Genomic DNA, 23145 nt, shown 5'->3' on the forward strand with positions numbered 1-23145 from the left:
GATCGTCAAAGGGGCCGTATAGCATCTTTAGACTCTTTAAGGGCAGGGTGGCTTTTATAGCTCACCACTAGGGTGACCAGACAGCAAGTATGAAAAATCGGGACAGGGGGTGGGGGATAATAGGATCCTATAAGAAAAAGACCCAAAAATCGGGACTGTCCCTATAAAATCAGGACATCTGGTCACCCTAGCACACCCCCAGGGAGTGGCAGGGACCCACACACGTGAAACGGAGCTCATTAATAACCGATCAACAGCATATATGATGCAATGTACAGAATATATAATTTTATTATTTATATAGTTATGGAAAGTAAATAATACATGGAAGAAATGAAAGGCTTTTTTTTACATTATTTTTTTTTCTAAGTCATCCCTGCCGGGGCCCCGCCAAAAATGTTCGAATTGGGCTCCGCCCTTCCTAAGACAGAGCGCTGCTGGAGAGAACAGGAGGATTCAGTCAGCAGGGGCTGCCGATCCGTCCCATTCACCAGGGCTGCCATCCTGCGGCTTCAGCATTAGTGGCTGGGGTGACTTGGGGAAAGGTCTCAACCTCCCCACATCCCACTTCACTGCTGCCAGAATCCCTCCTGACCCCCCCGCTACAGTTCCCTCCCTACCCAACCTGGGTGGGGCTGGAGGAGAGGGGTCTGAGAACTTGAGCTGTGGATTGGAGGTGGAACAGCTGTCAGGGGCACTGATGGGGGAAGTGGCAGGAGCTCCCCGTACAAGGAGGGGGGTTGCCACTGGAGGTCACTGGGAAGGACAACAAGATTCCATCCTGGGAGTCAGGAGGGGGAATCCATCCCTCAGAGGTGGGAAGGGGCTGGGTGGAAATGCTGCTGGTTCCAAGGGCCGTTAATCCCCCCTGATTCCTCGGAGGCGTCTGAGTCTGAGACAGGTTCTCGTTCCCTTGCAGCAGGAGGACGTCACGGCCAATGTGATGCGCCAGCTCCGTATCATGCGGCACTTGCGCCAGGTGCCTGAGGCGCTGCAGGGCCTGTGCCTCTGAGGCCACCAGCAACTCCCGCTCCCTGCTGCAGGTACTGCTCTGGCTCTCTGTAAATGGGGAGCTAGTGGAAGGGGAAATGGAGCCCCCTGGCACTCACAGAAAGCTGATTACAGAATGAGCCCGAACTGAGAGGCACCATATCCGCCCCCTAAAGAGCCAGACTTCAGTGGTGATACAGCCCAGCTGGGGTAGCAACAGGATTGAGAACGAGGTAGGAAGTTCAGAGCAGCAAGGAAAGCCTGGAGGGGAACTTGAGAAGAGAGGTTGGAAAAGTGCAGCAAAGAGAAAGGAGCAGACCTAGCTGTTGGGTCCAGGGCCCTGGGCTGCTATGAAGCAGACTGGAGGAGGGACAAACACAAGGGTGGAGCAGTCCATGGCGGGTTCTCAGACCCTGACCGAAAAGGTTTTGGCATATGCAGCGGCAGTAGCAAAAAGGCAACAGAAGACGCTAAAGGCTTCAGAACAGGCTCTGCAAGCAGCTGTTCATGAGACTGAGTGGCTGCAGGAAGAGCGTCGGGATACTGCAGAAGAGAAGGTTTGCCCCGAGCGAGCTGGCAGTGGAGCTGCAGACACTGCGCACAGGCTGTACAAGCGTGCAGCCGGTGACAGCGATGAGATGAGGAGGGATGAAGCTTGGAGAAGAATAGAACTTGCCCCCGTGTGGGCCAGGTTCTAAGGAGGAGGGTATATAACGGGGGGCTTGGCCTGTGGGCTATAAAGCCTGGAGCTAGGCCAAATGGATTACAGAGTGAGCTCCAGCTGAGGGGAAACCAGGGGAAACCGCAACAAAGGTACAGGAGCAGGCCTAGCTGTTGGGTACAGGGCGTTGGGGCAGAACCTAGAATCCAGGGTAGGACTGGTTCTCCCACGGTCTCTAAGGAAGGGGATGTACAGGGCCATAGAAAGGGCTACCAAGGCCAGCAAGGGCAGGCCGAGCCAAAGTCAGGCTGAGGAAAAGCCCCCAAGGGACAGAGGATCTTGTTTCAGTTAAAGACATTTTTTGACTTTTAGTTTGGGATGAGCGTGACCCAGGAAGGAGTGGGACTAAAAGATGGTCGCCTGGTCGAAGGGCTGAGTTCCCAGCCAAAAACCTGCTGGCGGGCGTGCTAGCCCAAGAAATCTGTGACCCCAGGCCTTGAAGGAAGGGGCACCTATCGGTGAGTGACCTCTGTTACAAGCCCGCTTCCATTGTGGAAACAGCCTGGTATTGGAGAGTGGTGGGGATGGCCTGTGGGCGAGGATGGCTGGAGGGGTCATACAGGAGGGGCAGCAGCGTCCAGTGAGGAGATCAGGGAATGGGTTGTTTGCAGTCCTGCCACTGAGCGGTAACGTGATCCTGGCGAGATCACTCTCCCACCTGCTGCCTCACTTTCTCTATCTTTGAAATGGGGATCATCCCGACCCACATTAAGAAAGGGTTTGATCCTCTGCTCTTGCTTCCCAAATCCCTGCCCTCCTTGCCCCACACAGGTCTCTGCCCTGTTGCTCAAACTCCCATGCACATGTTAGTGCCTGTGTCACCCCCGCAACTGCAAGGTCTCATGTACAGTCTCCTGCCAGCAAACTGAAGCTGCCACTAGATCCAGAATAGGAATCGCAGTTCCTGTGCGCTGCCCTGAATGGAGTCTAGACCCTGGGCATGGGGAAGGCCAACGCTCACATCCAGGTAGATCATCAACCTACTCCTCTGTCCCAGGAGCAGGAAGGCCTCTGCTTCGTGCTCCCTTCGGTAGCTGGAGCTGCTGAGTTGGGAGTGTGGTGGGTAGAGATGGGAACAGGCCATAGGATGAATCAAGTGTCAGGGGGAGACTCCCTGTATGTGGGAGATGATGTTGCCCCTCTGTGGGGAATCCCTTCCTTGCAGATGCTGGGCTTTGGGTGCTGGACTCTGCCAGGAAGCCCAGCTCCCATCCCTAGCAGCTTGGCTGTTCCCTACACTGCTGTGCACCAGGCCCTCTGCAGAGAGCTTCTCTGGGCAAGGACTACAGAGCCTGCTGTCATCCTGGCACGAGTCACCCCAGGTTCCATAATCCTGACCCCTGGTCTCCCTCCGCTGGCAGGCTCTGAGCAAGGCCTGCGCCGAGAACATGGATGACGAGCTCTCGATCCTGCTGACAGCACCCCCCAGCACAGACAAACTCCAGCACATCTTGGAGGTGAGCAGAATGGGGAGGGGCCGCAGGGGTTTTACCTTAGCCCTGGGGACTCCTAGAAAGAAGAGACTGGAAAATCCATGTTTCTATTGGATCCTTCCGAGTATGCATTGGTGATATAAACTCACTGGGTGATCTTGGGGTAACTCACTTCCCCCTTACGGCATCAGTCTTCTCCACTATCAAATCTACACTGGGGAAGAAGGACAGAAGCCCCGACAACCACCTTCACCTCTGGGTGTCTGGTCCTGGGAGCCGAAACCAACTGGACTATCTACCCCATCTCCTAAACTGCCCTGTCTTTCCCTCCTAGGGCCTTGTCCTTAGTGCTCAGCCTGGCCCCTTCCCAGCTTGTCCCTGACCTTTAAAGGACTCTCCAAGCCCCTCCCATGCCTGCTTCCCTTGGGGTCTCTCTCCTGGCTGAGCACAGCCTGCCCTTCTATCTCTCAGCAGGCCTGGGTCCTAGTCACAGGCTGCGTCTTGTCACGTGACCCCCACACTTATTCCCTTCACCCTAGGGAGCTGCATCACCTGGGCCAGGTGCAGTTGAGCTCCAACCCCTTTCCTGGCCATCTCACCCAGGGACAGGTTGAAACTGGTAACCTGTGGGTAACAGTAACTGGTTGCTCGCAAAGGTGCTGAAGACACAATGGAAGAGGAAATCCTTTGGCCTGGATTGAAATTATTCCGACTGAAAGTGAATGAGAGAAAATAGGTTCAGAGTTCTCTTCCTAGCAGCAGAAAATGTAGCGATTGATAGAGGTTCAGGTCAGAAAGGACCATTATGTGCATCTAGTCGCCCCTCCTGTATAACTCAGGGCCTAGAACGTCACCAAGTGGTTCCTTCAGCCAACCATAGCATGGGACTGAGCCAGAGCACGTCTTTTGGAACGACATCCACATGCAGGAGAGCCAGCTGGCTACCAGAAAATCTCTCTTCTGCAGTGACGTGGGGTTAAGGGACACGGGGGAAAAGACATGGCGGCTGTGATTAAACTTAGAGCAGGGTGGGAAACCGAGACACAGTTGGGACCAGTCTACACTACAGGTCTGTTGTGCATTTGTAATCTGCTGACCCCCACATGTTGTTCAGAGCCTATGGACAACACAGCTCCTAAAGGTACCTTTGTTCTGTGCTTATCCCCTATGTACCAGCAGGGCTGGACGGCCTTTCTCACTGTGCTCTGGGGAGCAGGTCCTGGGTACTAAGGGTCTGAAGAAGCTCTCAAGGACTAATTTTTTAAAATAATTGTTATCAATGAATTGGGAGAAAACATACAATCACTGCGGATAAGATTGGGGGGTGACAAAATACAGGCAGAGTGGTAATTCCTGATGGCGAGAGGGCAGTGATATACAGCGATCTGGCTCATTCGGCCAGCTGGACCCATTCAAAGAAAACAAGTTTGAGCAGAGCCCAATGCAAGGTCCTATACGTAGCCACAAGGCACGCCGGCCACACCTCCAGAATGGGGACGTGGATCCAGGAAAGCAGTAACTCTGAAAAGGATTTAGGGGCCAGAGTGGAGAAGCCACTCAACATGAGCTCCCAGTGTGATGCTGTGGTGAACAGGGCTAAAGCCATCATTAGACGTAGGAGCAGAGCCGTGAGTAGGATAGGGAGGTGATACAGCAGCAGTGAGACTGCTATTGGAATACTGCCTCCAGTCTTGGTGTCCTCCTTTGAAAAAGATGGTCCTAGAAATTGGAGCTGGGGCAGCAAAGAGCCACCAAATGTTCTGAGGGCTGGAGAAAAATGCCTTCTAGTGAGCTATTGAAAGAGCTCAACCTGTTTAGCTTATGAAAAGAAGATTGAAAGGTGACTTCACTGAAGTGTTGAAATGCCTTAATGGAGGGAAAATATTGGGTATTAAAGGGCTCTTTAATCGAGCAGAGAAAGGCAGAACAAGACCCAATGGCTGGAAGGTGAAAAGAGACAAATTCCTATGACAAATAAGGCACAAATATTCAACAGCGAGGATGATTGACCACAGGAAGAAGCTACCATGGAAAGTAGTCGATTCTCCATCTCTTGATGTCATTTAATAAAGACTAGATGCCTTTCCGGAATGTGTTTGCCCCCAAAGTAGCTATTGTGGTAGACAGGAGGCCTGTGATATGCGGGGGGTCAGATTAGATGCTCTAACAGTCTCTGCTGCCCATAAAGTCTACTCATTTCTGAGAAACCGAGTGTAGCATTGGGAGCAGCCTCTGCTTATTAAACAATCAGTTTGTCAGCACCTGCAGGACAATTTGGTTCTTAGGACTAGTGAGCATGGACTTGTCAAGAACAAATCATTCCAGACCAATCCTAGCTCCTTCTTTGGCAGGGTTAGGAGGTGGGTAAACAGTAGATGCTGCTTAGCACTGTCAGAGCAGCTTTTGCTGGGGGATTCTCCCAGCACTTTCCAATAGTGGGAAAGTATGAAATCCCCATTTGACTGCTGGGGACAGAGCCTAGAGGGGGCAGCAACTTACCCCAAGTCCCACAGGTCAATAGGAAACCAGCAATGGAACCCAATAGTCCTGACTCCCAGTTCCCTGCTCCAATCACTCCAGCGGAGCACACTCCCTCTCAAAGCAGGGGGACCGGACATGAGGGCCTGGTTGTAATTGCCAGCTGTGGGAGGGAGTGTGCAGCAGTGGTTAGTGAAGGGGCCTGGAAATAAGGACTGCTGGGTCTATTGGAGAGTGTCACTAGGAGCAGTGCATAAGATGAGGTATCCTATCATGTTTACTCAGATCAGATTAGGACATAATAGAATGGCTGAAATAGTTTATTTTATTTGTATTGTATTATTTTGCAATTGTTAAGAGCAGCAACTACTCAGCTCAGACTGAAGCATCTTATCTAATTTTTGAGATCTAAGTGTCTCCTCTTTGAGTGCCACGAGACAAGTTAACACATTGTGACAAAGAATTTTCATTGCCACTTGTTATGATTTCAAGAAACAAACAGGTTTAGTTTGAATAGGATTTTCAGTCAGAAACGGTTTCAATGAAATTTCCCCACCATCTCAATTCCTGGGCTCTATCTCTGCCTTTCGGGGCGGGGGGGGGGGGGGTTTGCTGTCTGTTAGAACAAGAGTCTGATTTGGATAGGGATAGAGACCTCTTCAATGTTTTTAATGAAGTAAATACTAATGGGAATTGTGTGATCATGGGAGACTTTAACTTCCCAGATATAGACTGGAGGACAAGTGCTAGTAATATAATAGGGCTCAGATTTTCCTAGATGTGATAGCTGATGGATTCCTTCACCAAGTAGTTGCTGAACCAACAAGAGGGGATGCCATTTTAGATTTGGTTTTGGTGAGTAGTGAGGATCTCTTAGAAGAAATGGTTGTAGGGGACAGCCTCGGTTTGAGCGATCATGAGCTAATTCAGTTTAAACTAAATGGAAGGGTAAACAAAAATAGATCTGTGACTAGGGTTTTTTTTTTTCAAAAGGGCTAACTTTAAAAAATTAAGGAAATTAGATAGGGAAGTGGATTGGACTGAAGAACTTGTGGAACAGATGGATCAGACTGAACAGGTTCCAAACCTCTCGGAGGCTCTGACCTTCTAAACAGGGACGTCTGTTTTCTAGTAAAATCAGGAAAAAGAAAGGAGAAAACTCAAAAGAGGTTCCTCCTGGCGCTCACGTACATGACCCCTAATACTCTCTCAGTTCTCAAAGAGAGACCTCGAGGAGACTTGCTGAAGGAAAGCTACAGGGGACTCAGAGGTTTCCCTGGCCCTGCGCTCCTGTCCTGCCTGGCTGATGTCAGCATCTCTCTGTGAGGTCACCACCTCCCCTGCACCTTTGACCAATAGTCTCAGGTCCTGGAAAAGGCCTTTGTGATGTCACTGTCACACCCACCCCTCCCCTGCAGTGTTAATGTCCTCCCGCAGGCCAGACCCTTTGGAGGTTTGAGCTACTCCCTGTGGATCACCCCGCTCAATGAGTGTTCATTCTAGGAAGCAAGCCGGCTAGACAGTAAAACAGCAGAGGCTGCTCCCAATGCTACACTCGGTTTCTCAGAAATGAGTAGACTTTATGGGCAGAAGAGACCGTTAGAGCATCTAATCTGACCCCCAGCATATCACAGGCCTTTCTGCACCATATGGGGCAGGCAGAGCTCTGCCTGGGCGCAGGGGGAATGGGATGGGAGTAGATCAAGGAAAGGGGGGAGGGGAATGGGTGTGAGGGAAAGAGCTCCTGTCCCAGATGAAGGAATTTGGGGGCAGAGGAAAGGACCCTGCTCCACAGAGAGGGGAGAGTGTTTCTGTGAGTGCCAGGGGGCTCCATTTCCCCTTCCACTAGCTCCCCATTTACAGAGAGCCAGAGCAGTACCTGCAGCAGAGAGCGGGAGTTGCTGGTGGCCTCAGAGGCACAGGCCCTGCAGCGCCTCGGGCACCTGGCGCAAGTGCCGCATGATACGGAGCTGGCGCATCACATTGGCCGTGTCGTCCTCCTGCTGCAAGGGAACGAGAACCTGTCTGAGACTCAGACGCCTCCGAGGAATCAGGGGGGATTAACGGCCCCTGGAACCAGCAGCATTTCGACCCAGCCCCTGCCCACCTCTGAGGGATGGATTCCCCCTCCTGACCCTGAGGATGGAGTCTTGTTGTCCTTCCTAGTGACCTCCAGTGGCAACCCCCCTCCTTGTACGGGGAGCTCCTGCCACTTCCCCGTCAGTGCCCCTGACAGCTGTTCCACCTCCAATCCACAGCTCAAGTTCTCAGACCCCTCTCCTTCAGCCCCACCCAGGTTGGGTAAGGAGGGGACTGTAGCGGGGGGGCAGGAGGGATTCTGGCAGCAGTGAAGTGGGATGTGGGGAGGTTGAGACCTTTCCCCAAGTCACCCCAGCCACTAATGCTGAAGCCGCAGGATGGCAGCCCTGGTGAATGGGACGGATCGGCAGCCCCTGCTGACTAGGGTTACCATACGTCCTGTTTTTCCCGGACATGTCCTGCTTTTCGGCAATCAAACCCCCGTCCGGGGGGAATTGCCGAAAAGTCAAACATGTCCGGGAAAATGCTGGCCGGGCACTTCCCCTCCCGCGGCTGCTCTGCTCCGCTCCTCCCCTCTCAGACTTTAAGAGCCGAGCTGCCCGAGCCAGCGCTACCGGCTTCGGGCAGCCCCCCCTGCCTCCGGACCCCCAGCCGCCGGCCAGGCACTTCCCTTCCCGGGCTCCAGCTGCGCTGGGGAAGCACCGGCCGGGGGCGCAGGGTCTGGGGGCTGCCCGGCAAACCGTGAAGCCGGTAGTGCTGGGGCAGCCCTTTCCCCATGGCTGGGAGTGGGAGGGAGGAGGGGGCTGAGTTAGGGCGGGGAAGGGGCGGAGTTGGGGCAGGGCTAGGGGTGGGGAAATGGGCGGGGCCAGGGCCCGTGGAGGGTCCTCTTTTTTTATTTATTAGACATGGTAACCCTACTGCTGACTGAATCCTCCTGTTCTCTCCAGAACGGGTCCAGCCTTGCCAGCAGCAGGACAAGCGTCCCCTACCCATGTGCCTCAGCCCTGCCTGGTCAGATGCCATCACCCGTCAGTCCTTGGCCTCCCAGGCTGCCAGTGATGGGAGCAACTCTGGGTGGTGGCTCGGGTGACACAGACACCAGACCACTAGGAATTGGGTGCGGCCCTGTGGGACAGGAGAATCTCGCAGAGGGCACTTGGGGGACTCTCCTGCCCTTCCCAAGAGCGATAGCACCCTGTCCTAGGAACGTAAGTCTGGGATGAGGCAAAGCTTGTCATTAATTAGCCTGGCTAAAGAGCTGGGTGGAGCTGCTCCGGGGACAAGCTGGCTCGCTCCTGCTCATGGAGGTGAATTCATCTCCCTTCCCAGGAGCACCTGCTCTCCCTTTCATTCCCCACCAGGCTCCTTGTGCCAGGCCAGCGAATGGCCACAGGATGGGAATGAGGCCTGGGCCCCGCCCCAATCTCCTGAGTCTAATGCAGCTGCTCACCTTGTCCCCCATCAGCTGCTGGGTTTCCCCCAGGAGGGAGTAGGTGACAGGGAGAGAGACACACACATTTGTCCTTCTGGTTGCAGGGCTTGTGTCCTTCCAATCCCATTGGTGGCTGCACAGTGGGCAGAGTCCTCGCTGCATGCCTGGCCCAACAGAATTGCAGGGCGTGGTGTGGAACACAGAAAGAGATAGAGAGACTCATCCTCCAGCCGGGGTCAGTCTTTGAGAAATTGGCTGGGGTCCCAGTCTCACTCTTCTAGCGGGTGCCATTTCCCAGCTGGGTTCCTTACCCCTCTGGTGCAGCAGCAGCTGGTAGAGCCGGTAAACCCCCTCTCTGGCCTGCCGGCTGATGTCCTTGGCTGGGTCACTGACGGACAGAGCCAGCTGTGCCATGTGGTGACCCATCCTGGGGAATTCCGCTGTGTTCTAATGGACGGGAGAGGGAGAGGGGACTCCATCAGCATTTTCCTGTTAGCTCCCAGTCCCCCCCCGGGCCAGGACTCTCCTTCCCCTTAGCCCCTCTGCAGGAGATGCTAGAGGATAGGAGCTAGAGCCAGACACTTAATTTCCTCTGCCCCCAAGGAAGCCTGGAGCACAGGGCTGTGGACAGGGCCCTCCATGAGGACTTGCTTCCCCAGCTGCTCCAGGATGACAGGGAGGCATGAACCTGGAGCACAGTCCCCTTAAAAGCCCAGAGTCACCACTTAACTAGGACAAGAAGAACTTGACTCAAGCCAGGCTCACTCTCTGCTCTGACTCTGCCTCCCCAAGAGTAGGGTTACCATTCGTCCGGATTTACCCGGACATGTCCTCCTTTTGTGTGCTAAAAATAGCGTCCGGGGGGAATTTGTAAAGCACTCACAATGTCCGGGATTAGCAGAGCGAGTGGCTGGGAGGGCTGCAGGGAAGTCCCGGGCTGGATTCAGGAGCAGCTGTAGAGGAGCCGGATCCGCCCTGCATTCTGAGCCAGCAGCTCCCTTGCAGCCCAGTCCAGCAGCACTGTGCAGGGCCAGACCGGGTTTTGTTGTGCAGGGCCAGGGACCAGGTTTTGTTGTGCTGGGGAGCTCAGCCACGTGTCCGGCTCGGCTGCACAGAGCCCAACACTCTGTTCTGAGCAGCAGGGTAAGGAGGTCAGGGGGCAGGAAGGTTCTGGAGGTGGAGGTCAAGAAACGGGGGGGGGCTTTTTGGGGGTAGTGGAGAAAGTTTTGGGCAGTCAGGGTACAGGTAGGGGGTAGGGTCCTGGGGGGCAGTTGGGGGGGGGTCTTAGGAGGGGGCAGTTAGGGGACAAGGAACAGGGAGTCTTAGGTAGGGGGTGGGGTTCTGGAGGGCAGTTAGGAGCAGGGGTCCCAGGAGGGGGCAGTCAGGGGACAAGGAGCAGGGGGGGAGTGTTTGGGAGTTCTGGGGGGGGCTGTCAGGTGGCAGGGGTGGGGAGATGGATCGGAGCAGTCAGGGGACAGGGAGCAGAGGGGTTTAGATGGGTTGGGAGTTCTGGGGGGGGCTGTCAGGGGGTGGGGAGTGGTTGGATGGGGCGTGGGAGTCCCAGGGGTCTGTCTGGGGGTGGGGGTGTGGATAAGGGTTGGGGCAGTCAGGGGACAAGAGGCAGGGAGGCTTAGATAGGGAGTGGAGTCCTGGGGGGCAGTTAGGGGCAGGGGTCCCAGGAGGGGGCAGTCAGGGGACAAGGAACGGGGGGAGGGTTGGGGGTTCTGGGGGGGCGGGAAGTGGGAGGGGCAGGGGCGGGGCTAGGGCGGGGCTCCTCCCGTCCTCTTTTTTTCTTGCTGAAATATGGTAACCCTACCCAAGAGGAACACTCCTAACCCACAGCCCCTGCAGCAGCAGATCCTACAGCCCGTCAGAGCCAGATCACCTACCCCTGGAGTCAGGAAGCTGGGGTCAGAGATCACTTACGTCAAACTCAGGGAGGGTGATGGTGAATCTGAGCAGGGCCGTGCTGCTCTTAACGGCCCTGGCTCTCTCTCGCGGCACCCTGGACACGATCCAGTAGTTAATGTGCTGTGGGGAAAGGAGGCATTGCACTGACTGCCCTGACCAAGGATGCCCACTGGGGGCCCGGCTAGGAGGACAGACTGGAAAATGGATCTAAGAGTGAAGGTAAAATTGCCCCCACCCCTCTCATCGGGCTCACCTCCAAGATGTACTGGAGCCTGTCGGTGTCTGGGGACTCTGCCAGCAGGTTCCCCAGCATGGCATCCAGGAGGTCTGGCAAGACTCTAGGCAGATCCTGAAAGCAAGGGAGAGCCATGGGTCAGAGTTAGGGAAACTGGGGCTAAACTTGCCACAGGATGGGAAGTGGGGTCTCTGGGAAGCACTGGTGTGACCCCCAAACACATATCCTGGCCTCTCTCCTTCACATCCCACTGCAGGCAATTAGCAAGGACTCATGGCAGGATGACAGCTGGCTCTTCAATCCATGACTTTAGCTGATCTACCTGCACTTGGGCGGTGTCCTTCTCCATGCCCAGGGTGAAGACGGCGTGCAGGGCAGCTCGAAGGAGGTGGGTCTCCAGCTCTGGCTCCACAGCAGGTGTCATGGTGCTGGAAGAGAGAGGAGCCGGTATTAGACTGTGCAGTGCGGGGATGGGACTGGCACCAACACGCAGGTTAAACTGCAGGGAAATAGGCACAGGCTGGCAAGAAGGGAAACTGAGGCACCGAGCCAGGGAATGACAAGGCCAAGGTTTCTCAGACAGACAGTGGCAGGGCAGGAATAGCACCTGTTCCCTGCACCCTGCTGCCCCTCCTGTATCTGATCCTGGGAGTGAGCCTCTCCCCAAAGCCGTTGCAATGTTACTGGAGTGAAAAGAACAGCCCAGCCAGGAGAGAGTGACCCTTCCCTGCACCTCTGCCAGAGGAGCCACCCTTGGGCGGTGACCTGGGAGTGGGAGTGGGAGGGGCAGTGACTCCCAGCCCTGGGCCTGAGCAGCACTGGGGTTAGGGGAACCGGGCCGGAGGGTCTCGGTACCTGAGGTTGCCCACAGCAATCAGGGAGTTAGCGAGGACGGCGCCGGGTGGAGAGTTATCAGGCAGCTCCTCAATGAGCTCCTGTGAGACCCAAAGGAGACAAAGGAGCGTGTGAGATTCGGGCCACACTGGACATTGCTGGTTTCCTATTGACCTGTGGGACTTTGGGCTAGTTGCTCCCCGCTCTAGGCTCTGTCCCCAGCAGTCAAATGGGGATTTCATACTTTCCCACTATTGGAAAGTGCTGGGAGAATCCCCCAGCAAAAGCTGCTCTGACAGTGCTAAGCAGCATCTGACCATTAGAGGTCAGAGCGCACTGCCCAGGAGGAGGAGTGTTTGGTTCTGGGCTGTTGGAGTACGGGCTTTCAACCATCTGTGCACACATATTATACTAATTGCATCTAGACCACATCTCCCTAGTTTGTTTGTGAGAATGTCCTTATTAACACCAAGATGGATCACATCTACTGTTTACCCACCTCCACTAGGCCCGTAACCCTGCCAAAGAAGGAGCTAGGATTGGTTTGGAATGATTTGTTCTTGACAAGTCCATGCTCACTAGTCCTAAGAACCAAATTGTCCTGTAGGTGCTGACAAACTGATTGTTTAATAAGGAGTTCCAGTATCTTTCCAGGTATGTTAATGGATGGGAAGACGTTCTTTTTCAGGGATCTCTGACGAGAACTGGGGCACAGCACGTAGTTTGTTGAGGCCATAAAATGGAGACAGGCACCTCTTCTCTTCTCCCAGCACCCCAGATACCTAAAAGGGTGGGACTCACATCCCTCAATGGGCTTTAAAAAAGACAATGGTTACAATGTGGCCCCAACCATTTCTGGTTTCTGCAGACTAGATGTTTTAGCAAAGTTTAGAATTCCTTGGTGCTCAACACCGTGAAACTCCCCTTTCTCCTTTACAAAGGGCTTTAAAGCCCCTTATCTCACCCAGGCTCTTGACTGCCCAAAGTTGGAGAATTGTCCCTGTTCCCACTGCAGAGCACCCCCCACGACACACACACAGAGTCCTCCTGGTGGTGGGAGGGGAACAGAGGAAAGGACAGAAGATGTAAGAGATGAAGAGAAAGGAGGGAGGGATGGAGGAAAAGGTAAAAGAAAAAGGACAAACCCTAATGTCCCCAGTGATTCTAAGGGACAAAATCCCAGGTGGGGAATAAAATTCGACCACCTTAAGCTAGTGTTTTCCATGCCTAGAATTCAGCTGGCGCCAGATGCATCAAACTGAACAGGTTCCAAACCTCTCGGAGGCTCTTACCTTCTAAACAGGGACGTCTGTTTTCTAGTAAAATCAGGAAAAAGAAAAGAGAAAACTCAAAAGAGGTTCCTCCTGGCGCTCACGTACGTGACCCCTAATACTCTCTCAGTCCTCAAAGAGAGACCTCGAGAAGGAGACTTGCTGAAGCAAAGCTACAGGGGACTCTGAGGTTTCCCTGGCCCTGCACCCCTGTTCTGCCTGGCTGATGTCAGCATCTCTCTGTGAGGTCACCACCTCCCCAGCACCTTTGACCAATAGGCTGAGATCCTGCAAAAGCCCTTTGTGATGTCACTGCCACACCCACTCCTCCCCTGCAGTGCTAATGTCCTGCCACAGGGCAGACACTTTGGAGGTTTGAGCTACACAAAGAGGAGACACTTAGATCTCAAAAATTAGATGAGATGTTTCAGTCTGAGCTAAGTAGTTGCTGCTCTTAACAATTGCAACATAATAAAATACAAATAAAATAGACTATTTCAGCCATTCTATTATGTCCTAATCTGATCTGAGTAAACGTGATAGGACACCTCATCTTATGCACTGCTCCTAGTGACACTCTCCAATAGATCCCCATTCTCCACCTGTCGGGAGGTAGGTAGGAGCGGATTGTTATCCCTACTTGAAAGAGGGAGAAGCTAAGGCTGAGAAAGGAGAATTGACTTGTCTTAGGTCACACAGCCAGTCCGTGGCAGAGTTGGGAATAGGACCCAAGAGCCCTGATTTTCAAACTAACCATCGGATCTTGAATTTCAGACATTGAATGACCTGAATAAAGTGTTCTCAAGTGAGTTCCAGACCAGCAAGAGTTCATAGTAATTATTCAGCAAGTATTTTAGGAGAACTGGAATGGTAGAGAAAATAATGAACTGCAGAGAAGCAGCAAAATTTGTTGAACATATGACTGGTTATGACTATTTACTTGGTCTTAAAAGAAAACAACAGGGACCTGAGTCTCCTCCCTGTCAATAACCCCCTGCTCAGCCAATCAGGGTAGAGACCGAGGGGTGGGGGGATGAGGGTTCTCACCAGAGAGCCCAAAGGATGGCCCAGGTCACCGCTGGGGATCACTGTCTGAGCACTATTTCAACGCCACATTTTTCGGTGGACCTCCCACAGTGGGAGTTGTAGAGCACCCCCCACGACACACACACACCCCCCTCCTGGTGGTGGGAGGGGAACGGGGAAAGGACAAAATAAGTAAGAGATGAAGAGAAAGGAGGGAGGGATGGAGGAAAAGGTAAAAGAAAAAGGACAAACCTTAATGTCCCCAGAGATTCTAAGGGACAAAATCCCAGGTGGGGAATAAAATTTGGCCACCTTAAGCTAGTGTTTTCCATGCCTAAAATTCAGCTGGCGCCAGATGCATCAGACTCAACAGGTTCCAAACCTCTCGGAGGCTCTTACCTTCTAAACAGGGACGTCAGTTTTCTAGTGAAATCAGGAAAAAGAAAGGAGAAAACTCAAAAGAGGTTCCTCCTGGTGCTCACATACATGAACCCAAATATTCTCTCAGACCTCAAAGAGAGATCTCGAGAAGGGGACTTGCTGAAGCAAAGCCACAGGGGTCTCTGAGGTTTCCCTGGCCCTGCGCCCCTGTCCTGCCTGGCTGATGTCAGCATCCCTCTGTGAGGTCACCACCTCCCCTGCACCTTTGGCCAATAGGCTGAGGTCCTGCAAAAGGCCTTTGTGATGTCACTGCCACACCCACCCCTCCCCTGCAGTGCTAATGTCCTGCCACAGGGCTGACACTTTGGAGGTTTGAGCTACTCCCTGTGGATCACCCCGCTCAATGAGTGTTCATTCTAGGAAGCAAGCCGGCTAGACAGTAAAACATCACAAGCTGCTCCCAATGCTACACTCGGTTTCTCAGAAATGAGTAGACTTTATGGGTAGCAGAGACCGTTAGAGCATCTAATCTGACCCCCTGCATATCACAGGCCTCCTGTCTACCACAATAGCTACTTTTGGGGCAAACACATTCCGGAAAGGCATCTAGTCTTTATTAATGACATCAAGAGATGGAGAATCCACCACTTTCCTTGGTAGCTTCTTCCTGTGTTCAATCATCCTCGCTGTTGAATATTTGTGCCTTATTTGTCATAGGAATTTGTCTCTTTTCACCTTCCAGCCATTGGGTCTTGTTCTGCCTTTCTCTGCTAGACTAGAGAGCCCTTTAATACCCAGTATTTTCTCTCCATTAAGGCACTTCAACACTTCAATGAAGTCCCCTTCAATCTTCTTTTGATAAGCTAAACAGGTTGAGCTCTTTCAATAGCTCACTAGAAGGCATTTTTCTCCAGCCCTCAGAACATTTGGTGGCTCTTTGCTGCCCCAGCTCCAATTTCTAGGACCATCTTTTTCAAAGGAGGACACCAAGACTAGAGGCAGTATTCCAATAGCAGTCTCACTGCTGCTGTGTCACCTCCCTATCCTACTCACGGCTCTGCTCCTACGTCTAATGATGGCTTTAGCCCTGTTCACCACAGCATCACACTGGGAGCTCATGTTGAGTGGCTTCTCCACGCTGGCCCCTAAATCCTTTTCAGAGTCACTGCTTTCCTGGATCCACGTCCCCATTCTGGAGGTATAGCCGGCGTGCCTTGTTGCCACGTATAGGACCTTGCATTGGGCTCTGCTCAAACTTGTTTTCTTTGAATGGGTCCAGCTGGCCGAATGAGCCAGATCGCTGTATATCACTGCCCTCTCCCCATCAGGAATTACCACTCTGCCTGTATTTTGTCACCCCCCAATCTTGTCAGCAGTGATTGTATGTTTTCTCCCAATTCATTGATAACAATTATTTTAAAAAATTAGTCCTTGAGAGCTTCTTCAGACCCTTAGTACCCAGGACCTGCTCCCCAGAGCACAGTGAGAAAGGCCGTCCAGCCCTGCTGGTACATAGGGGATAAGCACAGAACAAAGGTACCTTTAGGAGCTGTGTTGTCCATAGGCTCTGAACAACATGTGGGGGTCAGCAGATTACAAACGCACGACAGACCTGTAGTGTAGACAGGTCCCAACTGTGTCTCGATTTCCCACCCTGTAAAATGGGGAGAACAAACAAAACCTTGATTAGCTCCATTTGATAGCTGGGGAAACCGAGGCACCCAGCGGTGCAGAGACTCGCTCATGGTCCCAAAGCCAGGAATAGAAAACAGCAGATCTGATAGCCAGGCCTGGGACCTAACCCTGGTTTTCCTGGCCTTGCTGCTCTAAGTTTAGTCACAGCCGCCATGTCTTTTCCCCCGTGTCCCTTAACCCCACGTCACTGCAGAAGAGAGATTTTCTGGTAGCCAGCTGGCTCTCCTGCATGTGGATGTCGTTCCAAAAGACGTGCTCTGACTCAGTCCCATGCTATGGTTGGCTGAAGGAACCACTTGGTCACATTCTAGCCCTGAGTTATACAGGAGGGGCGACTAGATGCACATAATGGTCCTTTCTGACCTGAACTTCTATCAATCGCTACATTTTCTGCTGCTAGGAAGAGAACTCTGAACCTATTTTCTCTCATTCACTTTCAGTCGGAATAATTTCAATCCAGGCCAAAGGATTTCCTCTTCCATTGTGTCTTCAGCACCTTTGGGAGCAACCAGTTACTGTTACCCATAGGTTACCAGTTTCAACCTGTCCCAGGGTGAGATGGCCAGGAAAGGGGTTGGAGCTCAACTGCACCTGGCCCAGGTGATGCAGCTCCCTAGGGTGAAGGGAATAAGTGTGGGGGTCACGTGACAAGACGCAGCCTGTGACTAGGACCCAGGCCTGCTGAGAGATAGAAGGGGAGCCTGTACTCAGCCAGGAGAGAGACCCCAAGGGAAGCAGGCATGGGAGGGGCTTGGAGCGTCCTTTAAAGGTCAGGGACAAGCTGGGAAGGGGCCAGGCTGAGCACTAAGGACAAGGCCCTAGGAGGGAAAGACAGGGCAGTTTAGGAGATGGGGCAGATAGTCCAGTTGGTTTCGGCTCCCAGGACCAGACACCCAGAGGTGAAGGTGATTGTCGGGGCTTCTGTCCTTCTTCCCCAGTGTAGATTTGATAGTGGAGAAGACTGATGCCGTAAGGGGGAAGTGAGTTACCCCAAGGTCACCCAGTGAGTTTATATCACAAATGCATACTCGGAAGGATCCAATAGAAACATGGATTTTCCAGTCTCTTCTTTCTAGGAGTCCCCAGGGCTGAGGTAAAACCCCTGCAGCCCCTCCCCATTCTGCTCACCTCCAAGATGTGCTGGAGTTTGTCTGTGCTAGGGGGTGCTGTCAGCAGGATCGAGAGCTCGTCATTCATATTCTCTCCATGTTCTCTGGGCAGGCCTTGCTCAGAGCCTGCCAGCGGAGGGAGACCAGGGGTCAGGAGCCTGCATTAGCACCGGTGTGCCATTGACCAAGAGCTGGCTGAGGTAAGCGCCGCCTGGCCGGAGCTCGCACCCAGAAACCCTGCCCCAGGTCGGAACCCCCTCCCACACCCAAATTCCCTCCCAGACCTCACACACGGCACCCCAACCCCCTGCCCCAGGTCGGAACCCCCTCCTGTACCCTAATCCCTCCCAGACCCCACACCCCCACCCCAATCCCCTACCCCAGCCCTGAGCCCCCTCCCGCACCCAAACTCCCTCCCAGAGTCCGCACCCCAACCCTCTGTCCCAGCCCGGATCTCCCTCTGGCACCCCAACCCCCTAATCTCCAGCCCAATCCCAGAACCCGCATCCCCACCGGAGCCCTCACCCCTCCCTGCAATCCAACCCCCAGCTCCAGCCCAGTGAAAGTGAGTGAGGGTGTGAGAGCGAACGACTGAGAGAGGTGGGCTGGGCTGGAGTGAGTGGGGGTGGGGCCTTGGGGAAGGGCATGAAAGGGGTTGGGTCAAGGGCGTTTGGTTTTGTGCAAGTAGAAAGTTGACAACCCTACTTAAGGACCTTTGAAAAGCAGCCTCCGTAGCACCGCTCCTGATACCAGGGGCCAAGGCGCCCCCGGACATGAGAACCACAATAGGCCAGAGCAAAACGCTGCGTTAGAAATCGGAGCTCAGGCTGCCAAGAGAACGATAGCTGACAGACAGGAGATGCAGGAATTAAGGTTGTGCCTTCAGCCAGCAACTGGTGTTCATCCGTTTGCACCACACACACACCTGTAGGCAGGGCCACTATTTCCTTGTCTGTCTGCCTGTTTAGCGTCTCTCGGGCCATACTGTGCCCATCACCGTGGTGTCTGAGTGGCAAACCAAAGGTTTGACGTGTGCATATGAAACTGCCTGACTGGAAGGACGTGCTTTGGTTTGGATCAGTGACTGCTGGGGCGATTGGTGGCAGAAGGCTCTGAGGGCCTGGCTCATTCCAATGGCTTCTACAGCTGAGAGCAGCCCAGTCTCCTGCCTGGGTCCGACGCAAACCAGGAAGTACAGGACCACGGTTAATAAGAACAGCTCAAAAGATCATTTTCGCTGACCCAGCCCTCCACAGATTTCCAGTTTAGGTTTGCATTTTCAGCAAAAGTTCTTCTTGATTATTTTCTCCCAACCCCCTTCTGCCTCCATAATAGCCAGCCACCCTGTCAGTCACATCCTGGGGCGCTCCAGGGACAGCGTGTGTGCGTGTATGTGTACGTCTGTATATATGTATATGTGTACATGTGCGTATGTATGCGTGTACGTGTATGTACACATGAGTGTGTGCACATGTGAGTGTGCGTGTGTATGTGTGTACATGTACCCCAGTCAGATGTATACATCTGGATTTCCTTTGAAAGAATTTTCAAATTGAGCTGATCAAGTGCAATGGCAAAGCACCCAATTCCTCTGCCCCCCCCCCCCCAACTGCCTTCGCTGCTTTAACGTACAACCTGCTCTGCTGGCACCTCTGACTCCTGAAAGCCCTAACGCTCCAGGGGAGCAGGCCGTACCCTGCCCTGCCCTGGCTGCCCCGGGTGTTACCTCGGAGGGAATCGTTCCAGATTCCAATGGGTGGCAGGTCCAGGGAAGAGCCTTATCTGGGGGGAGGCTGTACCAGACCCGCCCGACCCAGGCAGGCTCCCAGGTATTCTCTGCTCGGGGCTGATAGGGCTTCTTAGCAGTTTCTCTCCAAACAAATTCCAGTTCAAGACACCTGAGAGCTCCACAGCAGGGCAGCATCCCCAGAGCGCAGCAGGGCGGGGGTTAGGGGGAGCAGTCGGTAGCAGCACCTGCCCCTCGTACGGCAGGAGCGAGAAGTGCCAGCCTCTCTGCACAGAGCAGCAGCGTTCAGCATGGGCCAGACGTGCTGCGGTGATGGGTAAGAGCGGTCTCGGAGAGCCAGAGGGTCTGTGGGGCAGCGCTGGGCCCTTCTGCTCCGCACTAGGGCCGGGTGGGCGTGTTCAGCTGGGATTGGAACCCACCAGCACTTGTGGGTGTGAATGTGGGGCTGGAACTCAATGTGGGGCGCTACTGGGGGGAAGGGCAGAGAGACACCTGGGCTGAGACCCCAGCTCCAGGGAGACAGTCACTCCTGCCTAGCCGGGTTAAATTGCCCAGCTGTGTGACAGCCCCCCCATCCCAGAGGGGTTCCCCCCCCCCGGTATGTCACAGCAGGGTAATGTGCATACTGAAGGGCAGGGGTTGCCAGAGACTGGCTGGGAGAGGCCTTTGGGGATGGAGGAAGCAGCACTAAGGTACATGTCAACCTCCCTACAGAGGAGGGGCCGTGCCCCACAGGTGTGGGGCAGGGAGCTGGGACACTGCGTGGTAGGTCATTGTCTGGCCCAGGCCCTTCCTAGCAGCAGGCCGAGGCATTTTCTTCAGGTCACCTTCCGCTGCAGCTTAGCCACGGGCCCCCAAACCCTCTAGCCCAGCCAGGGATCCCAAGTGGGGATTGTCACGGCTGGCTCCTCCCTGCCGCCAGCAGCTCTTCACTGCCAGGGAATTCCTGAAATCCTGTGTGCTCCTCCCCCCCACACCTCCTGGGGCTGGAGTGCCCCCCCCCGGACAGCCCCTCCCCCGAGCTCTGAGTGCCCCTGGCCAGTCCCTCCCCTCAGCCCCCCCCACTTCCTGGGGCTCTGAGTGCCCTCAGCCTGTCCCCCTTCCACACCCCGGGGCTGAGTGACCTTGGCCAACCCCCGTCCCTTCAGGAGGAACTCCCAGTACCCACCCAGCCCCCACACCTCAGGGTTCCCCTCCCTGCGGCTCTGTGGCCATACCCCCACCAGGGCCGGCTTTAGGCCAATTCAACCAATTCCCCTGAATCGGGCCCCGAGCCCAAGCCCCGGTACGGTGTACCGGCAAGAGCCTGTGCGCTGTACCAGGGTGGCTCGGCTTCCCCAGGGGGCAATTTAAAGGACCTAGGGCTCCCAGCAGGGGCCGGAGCCCCAGGCCCTTTAAATTGCCACCAGACCCCCACTGCTGGAGCCCTGGGGTAGGGCTGCGGGGCTCTGGGGGCTATTTAAAAAGTCCGGGACTCCTGCTGCCTCTACCGCCCCGGCTCTTTAAATAGCCACTGGAGCCCCGCTGCTTCCCCAGGGCTCCCGCGGCTATTTAAAGGGCCGGGGCGGTAGAAGCAGGGGAGCCCTGGGCCCTTTAAATAGCCCCCAGAGCCCTGGGATAGCGGGGGACTCGGGGGCTATTTAAAGCTGCCTCTGCTGCACCCCGTTCCCGCACCGCCTGCCCTGCCCGCAGCCAGCTCCGTCTCCAGCCAGCCCTGCACCCCCTGTCCGCAGCCAGCCCCTGCTGCACCCCTGCCCTACCTCCAGCCCCGCCACCCCTGTTCTGCCCGCACCAGCCCCGCCCCCCTGCCCTGCCTGCAGCCAGCCCTGCACCCCCTGCCCACAGCCAGCCTCCGCCGCACCCCCTGCCCTGTCTCCAGGCAACCCCTGCCGCACCCCCCTGCAGCCCTGCCCAAAGCCAGCCAGCCCCACACACCCCTGTCTCCAGCCAGCCCCGCACCCCTTGCCCTGCCTGCAGCCAGACCCTACCTCCAGTGAGCCCCTGCCCAGCCTCCAGCCAGCCCCATGTCCACTGGTGCCCTGCAGTTCCCAGGGCAGTAACCCTGCACACCTGCTTCAATGAGGGGGGCAGGGAGCAGCTGGGACCCACACATGTGCACACCACTAGGGTGACCAGACAGCAAGTGTGAAAAATCGGGACAGGGGGTGGGGGATAATAGGATCCTATAAGAAAAAGACCCAAAAATCGGGACTGTCCCTATAAAATCAGGACATCTGGTCACCCTAGCACACCCCCAGGGAGTGGCGGGGACCCACACACGTGAAACGGAGCTCATTAATAACCGATCAACAGCATATATGATGCAATGTACAGAATATATAATTTTATTTTTTATATAGTTATGGAAAGTAAATAATACATGGAAGAAATGAAAGGCTTTTTTTTCCATTATTTTTTTTGTTAGTCATCCCTGCCGGGGCCCCGCCAAAAATGTTCGAATTGGGCCCCGCCCTTCCTAAAGCCCGCGCTGCTGGAGAGAACAGGAGGATTCAGTCAGCAGGGGCTGCCGATCCGTCCCATTCACCAGGACTGCTGTAGATAAATCTCTGATAATTTTCATATGACTTTACATTGTGCCTCTTCATATAACCTTGTGGTGGGTCTACCCACGTGTGACCTCTGTTTTCATGGAACTTTGTATCAAAGCCTCATTTAGAAACTTTGCATTGCCCTTGGTATAATATTATAGCCCCTAAGGATAGAATAAGATAGAAGAAAAATTTCTGTTTGCTAGCAGTAGAACAAGAGCTCTCTCCCCTCCACCACTCTTAATCAATTGCCCTGTTGAATGAATGAGGTGTGGATGAGCAAGGCATGGAAGGCAGCACCTCCAGACAGCCTCAACTGTTGGAGAGGGGCTGGGAGCCAGACCCAAGGACAATAAAACGTGTCAAGTGGGCTCATTAAAGACAAGCAGACATACCAACGGCCTCCGGGGTTAGAAGCAAGCACCTTCTTTTGGAAACACCCTCTTTGCAGCATTGGGACAACACTCAAAAGAAAGCAGCACAAAGGACCAATGGACACAGACACAGAGTTTGAATCTGGTATAGATTTGCATAAGAGGAAAGCTGCTATAAAAGTGAGGTGTCTCGCAGAGGACCCCGGGTCTCGTCTTGTCAACATGGGAGCATCGATCCGGATCGGCAGAAGCCCGGCTCCACCCCCTCCCCCATCTAACTCACCTGGCCAGTGAAGTTAAGGGGAGCAACTAATTGGTAACAACAAGACGGAGTGTGTTTGTGTGTGTGTGTGAGTGTAAGTGTAATATATTATATGCATATAATACAGTGTTAATGAATACATGTATTACTAATAAATGTGGCATTCTGCCTTATTCCCCCTGAAAAGATCCTGTGCAGTACTTTAAGTACAACACTGCCATCCTGCGGCTTCAGCATTAGTGGCTGGGGTGACTTGGGGAAAGGTCTCAACCTCCCCACATCCCACTTCACTGCTGCCAGAATCCCTCCTGACCCCCCCGCTACAGTTCCCTCCCTACCCAACCTGGGTGGGGCTGGAGGAGAGGGGTCTGAGAACTTGAGCTGTGGATTGGAGGTGGAACAGCTGTCAGGGGCACTGACGGGGGAAGTGGCAGGAGCTCCCCGTACAAGGAGGGGGGTTGCCACTGGAGGTCACTAGGAAGGACAATAAGATTCCATCCTGGGAGTCAGGAGGGGGAATCCATCCCTCAGAGGTGGGAAGGGGCTGGGTGGAAATGCTGCTGGTTCCAGGGGCCGTTAATCCCCCCTGATTCCTCGGAGGCGTCTGAGTCTCAGACAGGTTCTCGTTCCCTTGCAGCAGGAGGACGTCACGGCCAA

General features: G+C 54.3%; 1 long non-coding RNA gene across 2 annotated transcripts in view; it reads left to right on the forward strand.

Annotated features, from left to right (window-relative positions):
• Window positions 1-22832, forward strand: part of LOC135981545 (uncharacterized) — a 28429-nt gene extending 5597 nt beyond the window's left edge. Inside the window, exons 2-5 of one of the 2 annotated variants that reach the window (XR_010598613.1) lie at window positions 2024-2169; window positions 17669-17756; window positions 19445-19619; window positions 21729-22832. This is a non-coding gene — a long non-coding RNA (uncharacterized LOC135981545). Of the gene's footprint in view, window positions 1-2023; window positions 2170-3072; window positions 3169-17668; window positions 17757-19444; window positions 19620-21728 lie in introns of both variants that reach the window. The other variant, XR_010598612.1, reaches the window with a different exon arrangement.
• Window positions 22833-23145: the final 313 nt, after the last annotated feature.

This window comes from Chrysemys picta, chromosome 2 (genome assembly GCF_011386835.1).
Source record: "Chrysemys picta bellii isolate R12L10 chromosome 2, ASM1138683v2, whole genome shotgun sequence".
Taxonomy (NCBI): Eukaryota; Metazoa; Chordata; order Testudines; family Emydidae; genus Chrysemys; species Chrysemys picta.